At 35.2% G+C, this 20,544-nt stretch overlaps 1 protein-coding gene across 5 annotated transcripts in view; it reads left to right on the forward strand.

The window, feature by feature from the left end:
• Nucleotides 1–20,544, forward strand: part of LOC122716678 (BAI1-associated protein 3) — a 119,908-nt gene that overhangs the window by 3,267 nt on the left and 96,097 nt on the right. For 4 of the 5 annotated variants that reach the window (XM_043939986.1, XM_043939990.1, XM_043939991.1 and 1 more), the window contains exon 1: nt 8,823–9,164. The exons of the other annotated variant lie outside the window; for it this stretch is intronic. The gene's annotated coding sequence lies outside the window, so the exon portion shown is untranslated. Of the gene's footprint in view, nt 1–8,822; nt 9,165–20,544 lie in introns of those variants that run through there. 5 annotated transcript variants of the gene reach the window in all.

Raw genomic sequence — 20,544 nt, forward strand, 5'->3', positions numbered from 1 at the left:
TATATATATATATATATATATATATATATAAATCCTTGTGATAAAAATTGGAACGCAGAAGGTGGCTCAATTAACGCAGATGTTCAGTTTAAATTGTTTAAAGTTGTTTTTGGATTGGAAGTTCATAATGAAATAAAGTAATTATATATATATATATATATTTGTGTGTGTGCGTAGGTAGATATGATTACGACAAATTTCGAGTGTCTAAGACTCGGACAACTTTAACTGGAGGGAAACAGAACTTTAAGGACATGCTCGAAGGCAGGCTGGATTCGAGACGTTCTTAAACTTAACTCTCCAACTGTTAACTCGGAAGGAGACGAGCAATAATGCGTGGGCGTTGTTTAAATTCCAATGCATCATTGGAAAATTCAATAACACGATTGGAAGGAAGTTACGAGCTCATTTTATCTATACGTCTTATCGTCTTTAAAATCTTTTCGATTTTTTAGAAATATTTTTTTGTTAGAATCTCGAAATTATCGAAATCTCATTTTCTCTACTCGAGATACACGTAAAAACGATATTTCTACCTCTCAAGGCAACGTCTCTTATGTTTTAATTAATTAATTAATTACAGATTTGACATATAAATATCTTAAAAATTATATCGAGTAATAGAAATATTGATAATCTTACTGATGGCAATCAAAAGTGAAGGAGAAACTCGTTGTTTTTAATCAGAATATTCACGAAACTTGGCAACCTTCATTGTTCATATTGTTAGTTTTCCTGTTAATAAAGATATTAACAACGTTACGAATCAACCAAAATTGTCGTACAAAGTTCATTGGATAGAAATTTAATTCGATTGAAGTTCGAGGACAGTCTGTGAATCGATTGATTATCGCGATACCTCGAGCCAATTTCTGCACAATCGATAGAATTATTTCTATCGTCTCGACGATCGGAATTAATTTTGATTTCAAACTCTCGTTTTCGTGAATAATTCCTTTTTGTCCCAAGTCACGGAACGTTTTGCCAGATTTAACATCGTGTTAATGAATTTTTAATGGTTCTTTTCTAACTTTTCTCTCGTTCAACGTTGTTAACACGCAGCAAGGCAAGTGATTCATATATTTATACTTCTCCTCCTACGTTTCTCTCTAAATGGGATGGTGGACAATGCGATAGAAAGATAGACTTTCTTTTAAAAACGATTTTATTATTTTCAAGAACGACATTGAATTGCTTCGTTAAAACGATAAAGGAAAAAATTTTTGAATTATAACCGAAGAATAACGAACGACAAAAATGTATATAATAGTTGAACTTAAATTTAAAAATAAAATTCTTAAATCGATGAATTTATATATATATATATATATAAAAAGTATTCGAAGACCAAAGTTATTTGAAAAAAACCGAACTCCATTATCCGTTCCCTTTCGATTAACTGGCTTATCGAGCCATCTGTTGTCTTCGAGTGAATAAATTCTGATAAAAACGCGCCGGCTATATCGAAAGCGGGCAGAAAAATCGCGATAACACTTATCGAATCTGTCAACAGAGAGAGAGAGAGAGAGAGAGAGAGAAGCGAACAGGTGAACAACGATGACGAAACTTTCGCGTGCGCAAATATTTCTCGAAACACGTTTCGTCCTATGTGCTCATTCCGCCGTTCTTGGAATGTTTATTCGCACAGATAATATTTATCTGATAAAAAGAAAGAAAAAAAAAATGTAATTTGTACACATTCGCGTAAATTTCATTCTCGAATCCCTTTCTTCTTTAGAAAGAAAGAAACTTGGATGGATTAGTACCAAGAACGATCTTCGATTTAATAAAATATTTTTTTGTATTTTTTATATTTTATTTAATAAAATAAATGTCTGTCACAAATCTCTCATCTCTCGTTATAAATTTTATTATTAGTCGAGAATGAGACTTTATATTACTCGAATAATATAATACGAACGTCCTATTGTATGTTTTGTTATTATAAGCGCGCAACGTTTCGTAGCGATGTTTACATACTTGGATTACGAAACGTAAATACAACGTATTTAGACGTAATAAATACGTTCGACCGACTAAACGTTAATTCATATTGAATTCGGTGCTGAGCGGAGAACGATGTGTCGCGCGATGGCAAGTGAACGAAAACGCGTAGTTTTAACTAGTTTTAATTGAATTGAAGAGAAATAGAAAATAATTAAAGATGTCGAGAGTGGTCGAAAGCGCAAATTAGCGCAGGAATACACTGTGGACGGTTCGAGGCGGAACGTAATTCCACGCAGCTGCTTACGATAAAAAAAATTTATGCTTGAAGAAAACTGCCCATTTTGTTCGTTTCTACTTGAATAAGCGAAGCATAACGCAGAAGAAAGCAATCTAATTATTACAATTATCCGAAAATTCCATTTTTGTCTCTCTGTTGATACGGGAGTCTCCCTTGTTGAAAGCATTGAAGAAAGGAGGGATAAAGAAATTGAAAGCAATTATTCTAAAATTTTATTTAAAAAATTTCTATTATCCGAAAATTCCACTTTTATATCTCTGTTGATTTGGATATGGAGGTCTCCGTTGTTGAAGAAAGACAGAAGGAATTGAAAACAATTATTCTAAAATTTTATTTATTAAATTTTTATTATCCGAAAATTCCACTTTTGTCTCTCTGTTGATACGGGAGTCTCCCTTGTTGAAAGCATTAAAGAAAGGAGGGATAAAGAAATTGAAAGCAATTGTTTTAAAATTTTATTCATTAAATTTCTATTATCCGAAAATTCCACTTTTGTCTCTGTTGATTCGGATATGGAGGTCTCCGTTGTTGAAGAAAGGCAGAAGGAATTGAAAGCAATTATTCTAAAATTTTATTTAAAAATTTTATTTATTAAATTTCTATTATCTGAAAATTCCACTTTTGTTTCTCTGTTGATTCAGATGCGAAAGTTTCCGTTGTTGGAAGCATTGAAGAAAAAAAGGGCGAAGAAATTGAAAACAATTATTCTAAAATTTTATTTAAAAAATTTCTATTATCCGAAAATTCCACTTTTATCTCTCTGTTGATTCGGATATGGCAGTCTCCGCTCGTACATTGGAAGCATTGAAGAAAGACAGGAGGGGCAAAGAAATTGAAAGCAATTATTCTAAAATTTTATTTATTAAATTTCTATTATCCAAAAATTCCACTTTTGTCTCTCTGTTGATACGAGAGTCTCCGAAGCATTGAAGAAAGGAGGGGCGAAGAAATTGAAAGCAATTATTCTAAAATTTTATTTAAAAAATTTTATTTATTAAATTTCTATTATCCGAAAATTCCACTTTTGTCTCTCTGTTGATACGGGAGTCTCCGTTGTTGGAAGCATTGAAGAAAGGAGGGTCGAAGAAATTGAAAGCAATTATTCCAAAATTTTATCTATTAAATTTCTATTATCCGAAAATTCCACTTTGTCTCTCTGTCGGTGGCTCTGTTGATACGAGAGTCTCCGTTGTTGGAAGCATTGAAGAAAGGAGGAGCGAAGGAATTGAAAGGATAATCTTATATTCACTCGATAATTCACCGATTCTTAATCGTAATCTATGGATCTCGACGACAACGGTCTCGCTGTCACAGATCGATGAGGAGAAATGGGGCGTAGAGCGAGAAGATTGGGAGAATTCCTCGGCTGATTGTCGGTCTACACCTTCATTCAGATACGCGAGTCGACGATCGATTGTTAATGTCGTCCCTCGACCTGGAAACGTTCCTCTGAAACGTTACACCGCCGAGGAAAAATCTTGAGGAGGAGGAGGAGGAAGAACGTTGGCCGAATTTAATCGCGTCGATCAACTCTGACCGTTTCAGTTCGATAGAGCTCGTTTCTAACCGTTTTCGTTCGAAAAGCACATCGAAAGGAATTTTCGTCCATCTTTGAGGATGATGCGATTTCGAACTTTTCTCGCTTTGATACCGACTTCTCACGAAACATAAATTCACCACGATATCGCACGAGAAGAATTGATTTCGAGATTCGAAGAATTAATTTCGAGATTCGAGGATTTTTAGGCGATTTCGAAAGGGAAAGTTTTTGGTAGTATTAATTTCGAGGAATAATAGCTAGCGAAGTGACGTTAGCAATTGATCGAGTTGAATCAAGCGAAGTTAGCCAAGATAATTTTTATACGTTGCTGATATTTTGCCTAGAAGATGTGGAACATCGTTTCATATAAATCGTTTGAATGTAACGAATAGAAGAAGCAAAAGGATATTGCGTGTAATATTAAAAATCAAGAATATCTTCGTAAGATTCTATCATTTGAATTTATATTGAATACTTGGAATTCTTCAGATCAAAACTTAAAATTTTGAAGAAATTCATCAAAGACGAAATAATAAACTCGAAAATATATATATATATATATATATATATCAAAAAAAATAATCAACAAGCCGAGCCGAACGAAACAAAGCAAGAAACGAGGGGAAAAGGATAATACTTTTGGAATCTGGACGATCGTTGAATAAAGATTTCCACCTGTTTCTGTACTTTGCGCAACGCCCGCATGCCCGCCTCGTTACTCGACATTTGTAAAAGTCGTTTACACGGGAGTAATCGATAATTCGATTCCATTAAAACCTTCCCGCTTTATTCTCGATTCTATTCAAACGCCAGCTGCCTTGATCGATCGATACGCGTTTAACGCTGAAAACTTATACATGCACCATCGTATCCTCGATTACAAACTATTCTTTTATCTTTTTCTTTTTTTTTCTTTCTAAATCTAAATTTAACTCGATCTAAATCGATTAACGATAATATTATCGATAATTAATCGATAATTAAGTATCGACGTAAGCGTACACGACACGTTATTAGGGACGCGGTAGGGGAACCTCGTGACGCACCCGTTGCGTCAATAGGCGCGAACGTTTGGAGTTAGACCTTTCGTAAGCGGAACTCGAATCGATATATTCCGCTTCGATGTTATGGATGTTCATTTTCTCTTGTGAAAACGATCGTCTCTCTTTCGAACCAACAATCTTTGTAATTAACCGTGGTTACAAAGGGATCGAAACGTACGTCCTAATTACGATCAGAGCTTTCGAAAGCAGACCCATCTCGACTAAGAATGGAATTATCGACCGTGGTGGTCGGTCTACAAAGGGATAATTTTCTTTCGTGATTTAAATAGTCACATCTTTATATATGTATATATATATGTATAAAATCGAACTATGAACACGATTGAAACGATTGTCGCCGTTCGATCGGAAATTTCGTCGTCGCGGTTGCGGGCCGAGCAGAAATGGCCGCTTCGACGATTGAAAATCGGTCGAAATACCGATCCTCTCGCGATCCCTCCCCCCCTCTCGCAACGCCTCGTTTCTAACCGCATCGAGCCTTTACCCCTTCGGCGCGAAATCCGTACCGCTGATTGGTCCAATGGGGAGGGAATTCGATAAACGATTTCGCTCGCGTTTCGAGTGTCAACAAATTACCTGTTCACCGCGCTTATTCCGATTTTCGCGCGAATTCGATACCCGGAATCGAGGGTGGAAAATTTAGACATCTTATCTCTGTCTCTTGTTGGAGAAAAAGTTGTATCTGTCGAATTATCTGGATCTTTTGAAATTTCATTGATTTTGTATAAAGAGGAGGAGGAGGAGGGGGAGGGGGGAATGAGATTCGTTTAAAATTGGAGGAAAGAGCAAGGAGGATGATTAAGATTGTTTGCCAATTTTCGAGGTATTTTTGATCTGATCCCGTTTTTTAAATTTGTTATCTTAGCGCGGAATCTATAAGATCCTCGGTCGGTTCTTCGAATCTTCTTTTCCCTAATTCTTGCCCCAGTTTCCTTCCCTACCGCTCTATCTTCTCATCCAAACTATTACCGGTTATTCGCTTCGTGTTTTAGAATTTGTCCTATCACGCAGCGCCGAGCCGATTTTCATCCATTCGAATTCTTATGTTCCGACGAATGGAGAGTTTTCTTTTTGTCAACGAGGCTCGCGTTGTTGGTCTAGAAATAGTTTTCTAGAGTTTTTAAAGGAATTTTTACATCGATATACAAATTTACAATTGTATATAAATTATATATATATAAATTATACAATGTCTTGGAAAGTGCGGGGGAAAGAAAAGGTGTCTCAAATGGCGAGCACGCGTTCTCGCGACCGATAACAAAGGACAATTTCTTCTCGCCCACTTCCTTAAAATTATCACTACTCAACGCGTTGGGAATATCAAACGATTTTCTCCTTTCATCTTGTCCTATAAAACGATATGACAAATTTTTAGAGATCCTTTCCTTTGGAGAATTAGAAGAAAGCACGAATAATTTAAAGATAATTTTTAATCGTAACGCTTATAAAATATCATAGATCCTTTCTTCAGAGACTAGAAGACGCAAAAGCACGAAAAATTTAATGATAATTTCTGATCCGGCTCGTAACGCTTATAAAATATCGTAGGCAGAGAGATTTAAAAAAAGAAGAAAGGCTGGAAGACATAAAGATAAAAATAATTTAAAAATAATTTCTGATATATTTATTCAATTTATAACATTTATAGAATATCATACGTAGACAGATTCTTTAAAAAAAAAGAAGACATAAAAGTACGAATAATTTAAAGATAATTACTGATTCTTTAAAAAAAGACTGGAAGACACAAAAGGAAGAATAATTCGAGATAATTTCTGATCTATCCAGTTTATAATATTTATAAACTATCATAGACAGATTCTTAAAAAAAAATTAGAAGACACAAAAGTACGAATAATTTAAAGATAATTTCTGATACATCTATCCAGCTCATAATATTTATAGAATATCATAGATAGATTCTTTGAAAAAAAAACTAAAAGATACAAAAGAATAATTTAAAGATAATTACTGATTCTTCAAAAAGAGATTAGAAGACACAAAGGAAGAATAATTCGAGATAATTTCTGATACATCTATCCAGCTCATAATATTTATAGAATATCATAGACAGATTCTTAAAAAAAAAACTAGAAGACACAAAAGTACAAATAATTTAAAGATAATTACTGATTCTTTTAAAAAAAAAACTGAAAAATACAAAAGGAAGAATAATTCGAGATAATTTCTGATACATCTATCCAGCTCATAAATATTTATAGAATAAAAAAAACTAGAAGACACAAAAGTACGAATAATTTAAAGATAATTACTGATTCTTCAAAAAGAGATTAAAAGACACAAAGGAAGAATAATTCGAGATAATTTCTGATACATCTATCCAGCTCATAATATTTATAGAATATCATAGACAGATTCTTAAAAAAAAAAAAACTAAAAGACACAAAAGTACGAATAATTTAAAGATAATTACTGATTCTTTAAAAAAAAACTGAAAAATACAAAAGGAAGAATAATTCGAGATAATTTCTGATACATCTATCCAGCTCATAATATTTATAAAATATCATAGACAGATTCTTAAAAAAAAATTAGAAGACACAAAAATACGAATAATTTAAAGATAATTACTGATTCTTTAAAAAAAAAACTGAAAAATACAAAAGGAAGAATAACTCGAGATAATTTCTGATACATCTATCCAGCTCATAATATTTCTAAAATTTCATAAGCAGATAGATTCTTCGAAGAAAAAAAGAAACTAGAAGACATAAAAGAATAATTTTAAAAATAATATCTATCCAACTCGTAACACTTTCACGCTGAATATATCATCCTAAGAAACTCTCGATTCCCGAAAAAACTTCACTTTACTAGAAACGATATTTTATTCCTCCTAAAATTATATTTTATATACAACCGCGTAATCCACGCAACCCTTTTCCACCTTCACCAATAATCGAATTACACGTTATCAATCGAACGACAACGACGATGGGGTGGTGGTATCGTGGTATCGAAAGTTTCTCAGTGGATCGAGCCGCGAAATCCACCCTTATATACATACACACACACACACATACACACATACATACATACATACATATAATAGCGGAGGGATAGCGCGGAGTTTAACGCGATCCCCTCGAGGGGATCTCGTTCTCTGGATCGCGATAAAATTCGTGGGTTGATCGTTGGCCGAGGATCGTTGTGCAGAAGGCAGGAGGCGCACAGGTAGCGGTTAGAGTGAACGGCAGGGGCCAGGCTTCGCCAGGAGAGGAGCGTAGGTGAGCTGAAATAGATCGATGGACGTGATGCGCACGCAAGTGCCTCCGGTTGTAACCCCTGCAGCGAGAGAGAGAGAGACAGAGACAGAGACAGAGAGAGAGAGTCCCATGCTCGTAGGTAGGGTTATCGGTGGGCGAGGGGAGGGAGGAGAGGCGAGCGAAAAGCGGAATTAGGAGAGACGGGGCGGGGGGAGGAGGGGGAGGAGGGTCGGCCTCGGTCGTATCCACAACGTATCCACCGCGTATAATCGTAAGCGAAGAGGGGAAAAAGAAGAAGGAAACTCGAGTACACGAAAACGCGTGTAGCAAAGGATAAAGTAAGAAGCGGAGGAAGATTGTTGGAAGAAGGATGGTGGAAATTGCGGAAAATGTCCCGCGAGGAGAAGTAAGCAGAGAGTAAGAGAGAGAGAGAGAGAGAGAGAGAGAGAGAGAGAGTAAAACGTACGCGGCGCAAGGACGAGTGGTGGTAGAGAATCTGGGGGTTGAATACGCGTCGAGTTGGGTGGGAGGAGTGGTGGGAGTGGGGGAGGAGCGTGTAGGGGTAGGGCAGGGCGCGAAAGGGAGACGGAGAAACGGGCCGGCCGGGTTATTGGAGGAGGGTATTGGACAGGGGTGGGATGGAAAGAGCGGGAGGAAAGGAGACGGAGAAAGACGGGCACGCGACGGTGTCTCACCTGTTTGCCAACCCGCCAGTCTGGTTTACGCGCCCGGTCATCCGCCGGCTCTACAAGTGGCTATCCCAGATTTCGACAGCTTACGCGCTGCTCCTTTCTCTCGCGTACGCCACCGTTTTTTTTTCTTTTCCTTCCTTAATTCCTTCCTTCCTTCCTTCCTTTCTTTCTTTCTTCCTTCGTCCCTTCGTTTCTTCTCTCTCTCTCTCTCTCCCCCTCGCGTATCATCTCCCCCGTCGCGTCAATTCTCTCGCTGCGATTCCGCCGCGTGAACACTCGACTTCGACTTCAACAAGGAGGGTGGACGAACTCGCGTTCGGAGGAAGAGGAGGAGGAGGAGGAAGAGGAGGAGGAGGAGGAGGAGGAGGAGGAGCGTTACGGATGAGAACGGAGGTGGTGAGTACTTGGAGGAAGAAGAAGAAGAAGAAGAAGAAGAAGAAGGTTCACCGCACCTTGAAACCTCGAGTTGCTCGCGAGTGATGCGAGGGGGTGGGAGAGTGATATCGATTCGCGATCCTCGTTTCACGATCGTTCCTTTCGTTTTCACGCGTCTCGTTTCGGGGAGGGAAAAAAGTGGTGGTGGTGGACAAACGTAGACGGCGTGGACTGGCCTGATCCATGGCGGTGGTGCTTGCCGAATGATCGATCGAGCGATGATTCACAGCGCGACGTTTCTTCCCTCCGTTTAAGAAGAGAGATCTTCTCTCCCGGTTCGATTTTTCGGGATTATTAGCAAGTATTATTAGGGAGGAAAGTGTGAAAGTGTTTCTATTTTATCGTTCGAAATATTGTTATCTCACCAAATTTTCGAGATCCTTCGTCTGAGATTCGTTCGAAGATCGAAGCCTTTCGTGATCCCCCCATTTGCGTATTTGGTATGCTTAATTTTAAAATAAACCTCCTCTCCGTTTTTTTTCTACTCGAGGAAAAAGAAAAACGAACGAAGGATTTTCGCGAATAAAAAAAAAAAAAAAAGAGGCGAAAGGGTGTCGAAGGGTGTAATCGTGTGTGCGAAATTGTGCCCGACCGTTCGATGGGGAAAAGAGAAGAGAAAGTTTCAACCCTGATTTCGAAGGTCGGGGGGGATCGCATTTTTAGAACATGGATATTCGATTTTTAAATAAATACCGAACCAGAGATGGGTTTTTCCTTTTTTCTTTTTTTCTATTTGCTGCCTCGCGTCGCATCGTGTCCTCGTTCCACGTATATCGTGTACATAGCGTTTGATACAAACTGCTCGCTTCATCGATGTAGATACGTTTGTTGACAAATATCGCGCGGAAATATATCGGATAAATGTATCGAGAAACGATCGAAGAAACAGCTTGTGAATTATCGATTGAGTCCCCCTCGAGTTACAGGATATTATCGATTCCCATCCGATTGTATAGGATTTTGATTCCTTACCTTAACCCCTTTTCTCATAGATCAGTGAGATAAAATATCTTGGAACAATTTTATTTTATTTTATTTTATTTTATTTTTTAGAATCTCGTAACAAGTGGTTTTGGAAAATTCGAGTTTCAAGTTGTTTTGTTTTTTTCCCTCGTCGAGGAAAAAAGATCTCTCTCGAAAAATTAACTCGAATCGCGAATATTTTCAAGAGAAAGTGGAAGAGGATGTCAAGGTTCGTTATATCCTCGAATTTAATTACACGGTATATATATATATATATTTGAATATGCCAATGAGTTTTTTCGATGGATCAAAAGAATGTGGGTCATTGCAGTTGGTTAATTAAAGACGTTAAAATTATCGCAAAATCGTACGTGAAATTGCAAGAATCTCAATAACGAGGATCGATCGTACTTTCGAACACGAATGGAAGAGGATATGATTATAGAAGAAAAGTATCAACGATGATGGCTTATCATCGAACGAAATGGATTAATTTAACCGTTGAAGTTTGATTCGTCGCAAGGTAAACGAATTCTTCTTCTTGTGATCGTGGTTCTTACCTAAAGATTCTGTTATACACGTGTACAATCAATCATCTATTATATTAAAACGAATCTATATATATCCAATTATCATATCCATGGACGAAAGGATAAAATTAAAATTAAAAATTAAAAAAAGAAAGAGATACGAAGATCAAAAACAGGCACATAAAAAAATTATTTCTTTAAAAAATTTCTCTATAATTCGCTCGACGAATTATTATTACTTCAAACATGCACAAAGCCTACCAAAGACCATATATACATATATATATATTTATTATTCGTAATTTAATTCGTCCATCCCCGCGTGAAATTTCAGCGTGAAAACAGAAACTAACTTTACTTTGTTACCTCGGTCCTATATCAAGGGGGGGTGCAATAGTATCTAGCGACGTATTCCAGGATTGTGGAAGGAGGAGGGGGAGCTCTGTCGTCCGTCCAACGCGGAAATGCTAATCGCCAGCTTTTTGCTTATCCACCAATTATTTCCAATTATTTCGGTAATCCTACCCGGCTTGTAATTTCCTCCTAACGACGCGTGGACAACGGGGGGAGGGGTAACAACAGTGACTCGACTTCAATTGCAAATAAATTCTTCCCTCCCCTTTTTTCCAAATTTTTCAAAATTTCATTACTTATTTATTAAATAAAATTATTTTTATTAATTTTTGTTAAATGTATTCTTATTAAATAAAGTTATTTTTTTTTAAATTGGGGTATAAGATTATACAATTGTTTCGGATAGATACCAATTTTTCTGTCAATTCTTCTCGCGTCTGGGTCAGAGAGATTCTTCTGACTCATCGTCGTCCAATTTTCTCGGTGAACGATCTTTCGAATTAAAATTTCCAAATTTAAATCTTCGGTACCACCTTTTCACCAGCTTTTTTTCAGTAGCTTCCTAAGCTGGAGTGACGTCATATCGCTCGAAATTGTTGCACTCGTCGCGACTCTTCTTAAAAACATAAGAACGATCTTTTAGATGGCGCCACGAGCGGAAGTTGCGATGGTGGATAAAAAGGGGAAGGAAATTATTTGCACACCTAATAATTAACCTCTTGCTTTGCGATTCAAGTTCGAATAGCAACGAGAATGTCGGTTTGATTAAGTCGCTTACAACGTTTTCGTAGTTTATAAAGTAAAAATAAAATCGCTACTGTCACTATCTGTTTAAAATATCTATTAAATTATTTTTTGCAGATGTTGACAGAACTTTTAGCTTCTTTTTAATATTCTAATATTTTAAATATTTTTCTAGAGAAAATACATTTGCATCGTCCGAAATAATTCGAATTCGGTCTGAAATTGAAACGATTGTGGAAAAGAAAGGGGAAAGAACTTATTTGCATACGTAATATAAATATAATTAAAATATTTATCAAATTATTTTTTGCAGATATTGACTTTCATTGTCATCAACAAAAGGATATCTTTTTAACATTCTAATATTTCAAATGTTTCTCTAAAGAAAATACATCCGCATCATTCGAACGCGAAATAATTCGAATTCGGTCAAAAGTTATAATATAAATAAAGTGAAAAAAAGGGGAAGGAATTTATTTGCATACGTAATATAACCAGTCTTTTACAATGTTTTCATTGAAAGTAAAATCACTATCGCTGTTTAAAATATTTATCGAATTACTTTTTGCAGATATTGACTTTCACCCTCATCAACAACTTAATATTTTTTTTGACAACGATTTTTAAGAAGAATACCTTTCTAATATTCTAATATTTTAAATATTTCTGTAGAAAAAATACATCCGCATCATTCGAACGCAAAATAATTCGAATTCGGTCAAAAGTTATAATCGTGAAAAAAAGGGGAAGGAATTTATTTGCATACGTAATATAACTAGTCTTTTACAATATTTTCAATATTTTAGAAAGTAAAATCACTATCGCTGTTTAAAATATTTATCAAATTACTTTTTGCAGATATTGACTTTCACTGTCATCAAGAACGCTTAATATTCTTTCTGACGATTATTAAGGATATCTTTGTAATATTTTAAATATTTCTCTAGAGAAAATACATCTGCATCGAAATAATTCGAATTCGGTCTGAAATTACGATTGTGGAAAAAGAAGTGGAAGGAACTTATTTGCATACGTAATATAAATATAATTAAAATATTTATCAAATTACTTTTTGCAGATATTGACTTTCACTGTCATCAACAACGCTTAATATTCTTTCTGACGATTATTAAGGGTTTCTAATATTTTAAATATTTCTCTAGAGAAAATATATCGAATGCAAAGTAATTCGAATTGAAAAATTATGATGGTAGGAAAAAGAAGAAGAAGGAATTTATTATTTGCACATCTAATATATTATCTCTTAATTCTTATTGGAATTGGAAGAAAGAGCTAGCTAAAAAAGAGGAAAGTAGACAAGTTTTTCTCTTTTTCTAAACTGTTTTCCCGTTGCTTGTTTGTTTGACTCGTCGTCAACTGGGTATATAAATAAGTTTTGTCGGGTAGACGGGATATAATCGATGGGATAGAATTTTAATAGAGAAAAATCGAGGAAGCTCGAAGCGAAGGAAATAAGAGAAAAGAAATATATATATCTCGATTTCGTTCTGAATCTGGATCGATCACAGCTGTATATAAGGATCGAAACAAGCGAAATTTTCGATTTATAAAACTGGAGCGGAAGGAAGACACAAGTTGAAAACTATTGATTAATTTCTCTTGAACGCATGGCTGAGGAGTGTGTGTTGCAGGGTGGTGAATTTATCTTTCCAAACTTTCCACTTGCCGTGGATGGCGTCGATCAATAACCAACAAAACCAAGAAAATAACTTCTAGAAATTAGAATCTAACTTGGTTAAAATTTAAAAGGAGATTGCGAGAAGCGAGATGAAAATATTTTGGTGGAAAAGTTGGCCGAATCTTTCTTCCGCCAGAGAAGAGAAGAAATCGAAAAATATCTTCTCCGTTTGAAGGTGGAAGAAAGATTTTCTTAAGCTTCGAAAAAATTTCTATTCATTGTAGAATAAATTTCAAGATTCTCCGTCTTCCCGACAATTATCCTCGAATTTTTATAAATTTCAATTTTTGTTCGACAGAGAGCGAAGACTTCACTCACTGGTTATTAAAAATAAAATATTCTATTTTCATTATCCTATAAAAATTCTTTACGTGTAATTGTGAGAAAGGAGTGGCATTAACTTAATTAACTGATTAACTTAATTATCATAAAAGGAGATCTTTAATTAGAAAATTAATTTGTACATTTACATTCTATAAAATCGACGCCACCATCAACGTCCTCGTGCGTACTTAATTCTTGAATAAAATATTTCTTTTCGCAGCAAAGAAAAAAAAAAAAAAGAAATATATATTTTAAACGGTTGCATGAGATATGAAGAGAAACGAGCTTTTTCTTTTTCTTCTTCTTTTTCTTTTTTCCCTTTTTGCGATCAAAATCGAACGGTTCGGTTATTTCGTATTTTTCCAAATATATATATATATCGAAGCCAGTAGTTAATATCGAAATCACGGGGCCGTATACTTTCCAATAAACGCCCTCGTCGGTCATCGAAATCGATGCAAACGAACCGTTTATTCGTGAAAATAATGGCGAACAATAGGACGAACTAAAATGCCTCGTCGTAATCACTGCCTCCTTCGTGTTTCACCCTCTTAGAGAGTTATTTACGCGAGAAATAAACCTCGTGCCGAGTGTTTAAAATTAGCACGATGAAACGAGCCACGATAGATTTATTATCCCGCAATTTGCTTCAATCTCGAGTATTATCGGTCGGTATTGCAGAAATTTAAAAACGCTCGCTTCTTCGAACTCAAAGTTTCCGGAAATGGTTTTCCCTCCTCCATGATGAATTTTTCTATTAATTTCGAAATGAAAAATACGAGAAATAAGAAAAATCCTTACTTTCGAGATTTCTCTTTTCAATTCTTCGAGCTAATAAATTCGATTCAAGATTAAGATAAAAAGGTAGATTTCACAAAAGAAGGTATTTTAATTTCTTAGGGGAATTCGAGTCGCCCCTAAAATGCTTGTCCATCCGAAATGGAACGGAAGCATCCAAGTAAATTTGTCGTAAGATTAAGATCAAGATCTCCAGTACGATCCTGTTCAGCCGAGTCTGTTTTCCAGGTTTTGTCCATTCAATCCGCTCGTTACTCCGCGGAAGGAAGAGGATCGAATAGAAAATTGCTCGAGTTAACTTCGATCGTGCAACGTTGCGACGTTGCGACGTTGCTGTTGAAAATTTGAAAGCGAGCCAGTTCGACTGAATCCGCGGCGTATTAATTCTGTCGGCGATTAAAATTCAATGGTAATTACAAATTGAAGCGTCGATGGGGCGAAAACCACCGGCTCGTGTTTATCCGTCGAGATATGCGAGCGAAATATCAATGGTTGAAACAACATTTAAGGGAAGATGGATGTTTACTCGTTTCACGAGTAATTGTCACATTGATTTCGAAATATTCGCCGCAAAAATGTGATGATCACAATCACGTGGATTAATTCGTTCGACGAGAAGAAATCGTTTATAAGGAATGGAATAAGTTGTGTTTAAGCTCAAGTCCCGTGGTTAATGATTAAAAAAAAATTCTGATACAGGCGGGAAAGCGTGTGTGAATCGATTTCGGCTCGGCCGGCCTTTCGATTCGGATGTAATCTCTCGTTGACCTGAACCGAAGATCTCGAGGAAAGAATGGAGGGAAGGTATTACTTAATGTTTCGAGCCTTTCTCTCTCCCTTATTCCTCTCCACGCTCCATGCAATGGAATCTTGGAAATATTTCGAATATTTCTTCTCTTCATCCGAAATATCATCTTCCAATTTTTTGTTTCACTTCGAAAGTCGATCGTAGTTTGAAATTATTCTTTTCTTCTTTTTCTTTTTATTTATTTTAAACCTCGTTCGAAGGATCTTCCTCGTTTTCGTGGAAAATTTTCCTTATCAATGTATCTCTCCCAACGATCATTTTAAATATTTCTCGGGAAACGTTTCCACTTTCGATCGATGGAGTCGGAAAATTAAGCTTGGCGATTTCTTTTTATGCGGTTCACGAAAGAAATAAGTTTTCAGTTAACGAAACTTTGAAACTCGGCCGGGCGGAGTTCATATCTTATTTAATAAATTAAATTTATTATTTATTAAATTATTTTTATATAAAGAATAGTAATATATAAAATTAAAACTCCACCTAATTTATTTGGAATTGCTCGTAAAATTGAATAATTCAAATAAAAAGTATCATTCAGGTTTAATATGAGTTGGAGTGTTTATTTGATTTGCAATTTTAAAATTGTCTGGATCACCTAAATAATATGGAAATTGAAGATTAATAAGTATAAAAATTAATAAAATTAAATAAAATCCTAATAAATCTTTAATAGAAAAGTATGGATGGAATGAAATTTTATTATAATTTGATCCTAATGGATTTGAAAACTCACGTTTAAAAACTCCTTCTAAATTATTCCCACCTAATCCACTTTCGAAACGAAATTTATAAAAATTTCCTTAACGAGCAATTATACATATATATATATGCAAAGTATCGTACAGCTATCTAGAAACTTCTCGAATCTTCGTTTCACCTCCACAATTTAAATTTCCACTCGCTCTCCTCTTCAGTACTCCTCCTCACGGAACTGTAACTGTAATTGTTACACGCATTATCGCGCGGTTTTCCAAGGACTCGTTTCAAAATCCAGCAAACGTGCTGGAAGCCTCTTCACTTCGCGAGAAAGACAAAGGAGCGAGAGCGCTTTTCACGTTCGAGACATATTGGATACAAACTCGTCTGTAAAAAAAGAAGTTGAATTTTATTCGTTCAACTATTCAATTCTTCCCTTTTCCTTCTCTCAGCCGATTCGTTATTTATATCCAGCGAGAAAATTATGGTTATGGGGGTTTATATGGTATTCGTTAAAACTTTGACAAATATCCTTATACTTTGGATTAAGTATAGTTTGATGTGTTCTTTTACTTATACTTTTACTATCCTTATACTTTGATGTGTTCTTTTATTAGGTCCAAGGCTCGTGGACCCGTTCATCTGTTTATTTATACGCGGCTCACACGCAAAAATGTGATAATTGATCACGTGGATTGTTTCGTTCGATAAAAGAACGAGAAGAAATCGTTTGTACGAAAGGAGGGGATGATCTGACGCACGATGTGGAAATTAGTTTTATCGACGTCCGATAGGACCAACGTTTTCCGTGACTTTTGGAAAATTCGCGCCTCGTTTCGAGGGTAATCGGTGGCGAAGTCGACGATTCAATCGCAAGCTGTGATTCAGAAAAATGTGCTTCTCACCGTCGTTTCATTCTTCTTTATCTTCTTCGTGTCGTAAAGCTCGTGAGAGGGAGAGATTGTCGTTCGATGAAAATTGAATCGAAAGGGATTGATGTTTCGTTGTTTCATTTATCTCTCTTTCTCTGGTTTAAAAAGATGTACGAGTTTGAAACATTTATCGTTAGAAGAAAAATTTATGAAGTTAATTTCTTGAGAAGGAAAATTCAAATACTGGAACGCTTGATTTCCTTGAAAAAAAGAAGAAAAGGAAAGAGAATCTAAACCTGAATTAATTCCTGGTTTGGAGAAGTTTGTTGTTTTCATTTATCTCTTTGGTTTAAAAAGATGTTTGAAACATTATCGTTACATCAATTTTATCATTGGAAAAAAAATTCAAGTTTCTGAAACTCTTGATTTCCCTGAAAAAAAAAGAAAGAGAAAGAGAAACATTAACAGAATCTAAATGAATTAATTCCTGGTTTGAAGAAGTTTCTTTTTGTTTCCATTTATCTCTTTGGTTTAAAAAGATGTTTGAAACATTATCATTATATCAATTTTATCATTGGAAAAAAAATTCAAGTTTCTGAAACTCTTGATTTCCCTGAAAAAAAAAAGAAAGAGAAAGAGAAACATTACCAGAATCTAAACGAATTAATTCTTGGTTTGAAGAAGTTTCTTGTTGTTTCCATATATTTCTTTGGTTTAAAAAGATGTTTGAAACATTATCATTATATCAATTTTATCATTGGAAAAAAAATTCAAGTTTCTGAAACTCTTGATTTCCCTGAAAAGAAAAAGAAAAGGAAAGAGAATCTAAACCTGAATTAATTTCTGGTTTGAAGAAGTTTCTTGATGTTTTCATTTATCTCTTTGGTTTAAAAAGATGTTTGAAAGATTATCGTTACATCAATTTTATCATTGGAAAAAAAATTCAAGTTTCTGGAACTCTTGATTTCCCTGAAAAGAAAAAGAAAAGGAAAGAGAATCTAAACCTGAATTAATTCCTGGTTTGAAGAAGGTTTGAGAAGTTTCAGTTTGAAATTTGAAAAGCGTCGAATGGAACGACATCTCCTCGTTTGGAGAGAGGAGGGGAAAGGAATTTGGAATTTAAGGAAGAGATGGGCTACGCCGAAACGCGAATCGAACGAAGGCAAAGAGTGGAGAATTTCTTTCGTATGTCCGATTCCGAGACCGGGTCGACGTGACCTAAATTGGAAACAAGAGAAGGAGAAAGCCACTAACTCAACTAACTCGAAACGAAAAGTTTCCTCCTAACTTTTTAATATCGCGTGATGCACACTGTTTCGTTTTGGATAACACGGAATATCTCCTTTTTTTTTTTTCTTTTCTTATCCTCAATCAAACGTGTATAAACGAGAGGGTAGTTTAACGTCACACGAAACAAAATCTTCACTTTTTAGGAAGATACACTTTTCAACTAAAATTCTGCTTTATACATCGTAAAAGTAATAGTGAATTAAGGAAACCATTTTTTTTTAGAAGAGAAATCGATCAATTTCCCCGAAAAATTTTTAAAACTCAAAACAACTTTGCAATAAGCGGATAAAGCAAAATTTTAAATTGTAAGATTTTCAAGCTTCTTGTATCAAAAAATAAATTACGTATAATATATAAAAACGTAACTGAGTATATATAATAAAATTATGCAATTGCATAAAGTCAGTTAAGAAGAGAAACTATCGAAAACTATACGAAAATATCTTGTTTTGTATAATTTTCAAATTTTCTACCCTATGATGCAAAAATTCAATTTCTGACGGAATACTCTTCACTGAAATAAAAAAAGCTCTATTCTGAAAGAACAGAGATCGTTAAGCGAACCGTTTATGGCGAATCGTTAACACCACGAGTTTATCGTTCTTCTTAGAGATTAGAATCTCTCTCTCTCTCTCTCTCTCTCTCTGAATAATTAAAGGGTGAGCGTTCGAGGAACGCTTCTATCGCGTTTTTTTTTTTTTTTTTTTTCTCGAATCGTGACGAAGACGTTAGCTCGATAATTGGGCGAGGACGTGACTCCGAAAGAAAACTCCTCTTCGCTCAAGCTTAATTCGCCCCACGAAAGAACGAGATTACTCAACTCGTTATTCACACTTGGAGGAATTAATCAATCGAAAGATCGATTTCGATTCGATATAAAAGATCACGAGATGACGAGAAATAATTAAGTTTCTAAAAATCGAAAGAAAAATAAATAAATTTATTCGCGTGTTCGAATCATGTACTTTCTCTTTCTACGAATTTTCTATTTTTTTTTNTTTTTTTTTTTTTTTTTTGCTCGTAATTCTTCCCTTTCGTTGAAAATTTAATAAAGAGAGAGAGAGAGAGAGAGAAACGATTGTTTCATCGAGCCATTTCTCCTCTCCGTTCCACCATTAATATTCGTTAATATCGCTCGAGCGAATATTGAATCGAAAGTGTTCGCCACGAAAGGGAAAACGGTGGCGCGTTACAAACGTCAAATTTAATAGGTTTGTCGGAATTGGATGTTTACAACGGAATCGAGGATTCAGGTATCATGGTTAAGGGGATCTCTGGGGATGAAGGTCTCCCCTGTTTAATCCACGCGCGTTCAATACGTTTTAATAATTCCACCCTTGCTAAATTCGCTGAAATTAGACGAAGAGAGAAAGAGAGAGAGAGAGAGAGAGAGATAAATTTCCTTGATATCAAACCATTTCGAATATAATTTAATTTTTAATTTAGGAATACAATGAGGGAAACAATGAACCAGTGTAATCAGTCGCAAAATTTTTTGGCGGAATATGAATTTTTTTTGTACAAAATTCTCGAACGAACGAATTTCTCTTTAACATTTTTGCGAATATTTCATTTTTATTCTGACTCTTCACAGGTAATATTCACCGTTTGTGCTCGTAATATTACGTTTCTGAGAGTTGTTTTTTTTTTTTTTTTGAACTTTTCTTTCTTTTGGTAAAAAAATTTCAGAAATTGTAACGAAATTCGTGGAACGAAGGATCGATTGGTCGCGATATCAAAAAAACTTTGCAATTTTCTCGTTGAATTGCCCAAGTTTGAATAATAAGGGAATGTGATAAACCTTGGCTTTCCACCTTTCCCGAAACCTTCCACGTTCGCCAATTTCCTCGATAATCTCTTTTAAACCTCGCTCTATCGCTCATTTAATAATCCGCCTCGAAGACGATCTTGTTGAAGTTGAATTTTCGAAGGCGTTACACCATTCTGCGCTCGAAAGTGAGAGAGGAAGAATCGAGCAGCGAAGGTACATCTTTTACGGTTCTTACTATTAAAGCCATCGAAAGTGAAATTTACAAAACGACTTTGCTCGAAAAAAAAGTCTTCACAATTTCTTTTCCGAATTTTCATTTATTTTTGCTATTTTAAAAATAGAAATATTAATTATCAGTGCCTCGTGAAATTTATAAATAATCTTCACAATTTTTTCCCTGAATTCTCATTTATTTTTGCTATTTGAAAAATAGAAATATCAATTATCAGTTATCAATTATCTTCACAATTTCTTTTCCAAATTCTCATTTAT

The sequence above is a fragment of the Apis laboriosa genome, unplaced genomic scaffold (genome assembly GCF_014066325.1).
Source record: "Apis laboriosa isolate Shangri-la unplaced genomic scaffold, ASM1406632v1 scaffold47_cov149, whole genome shotgun sequence".
NCBI lineage: Eukaryota > Metazoa > Arthropoda > Insecta > Hymenoptera > Apidae > Apis > Apis laboriosa.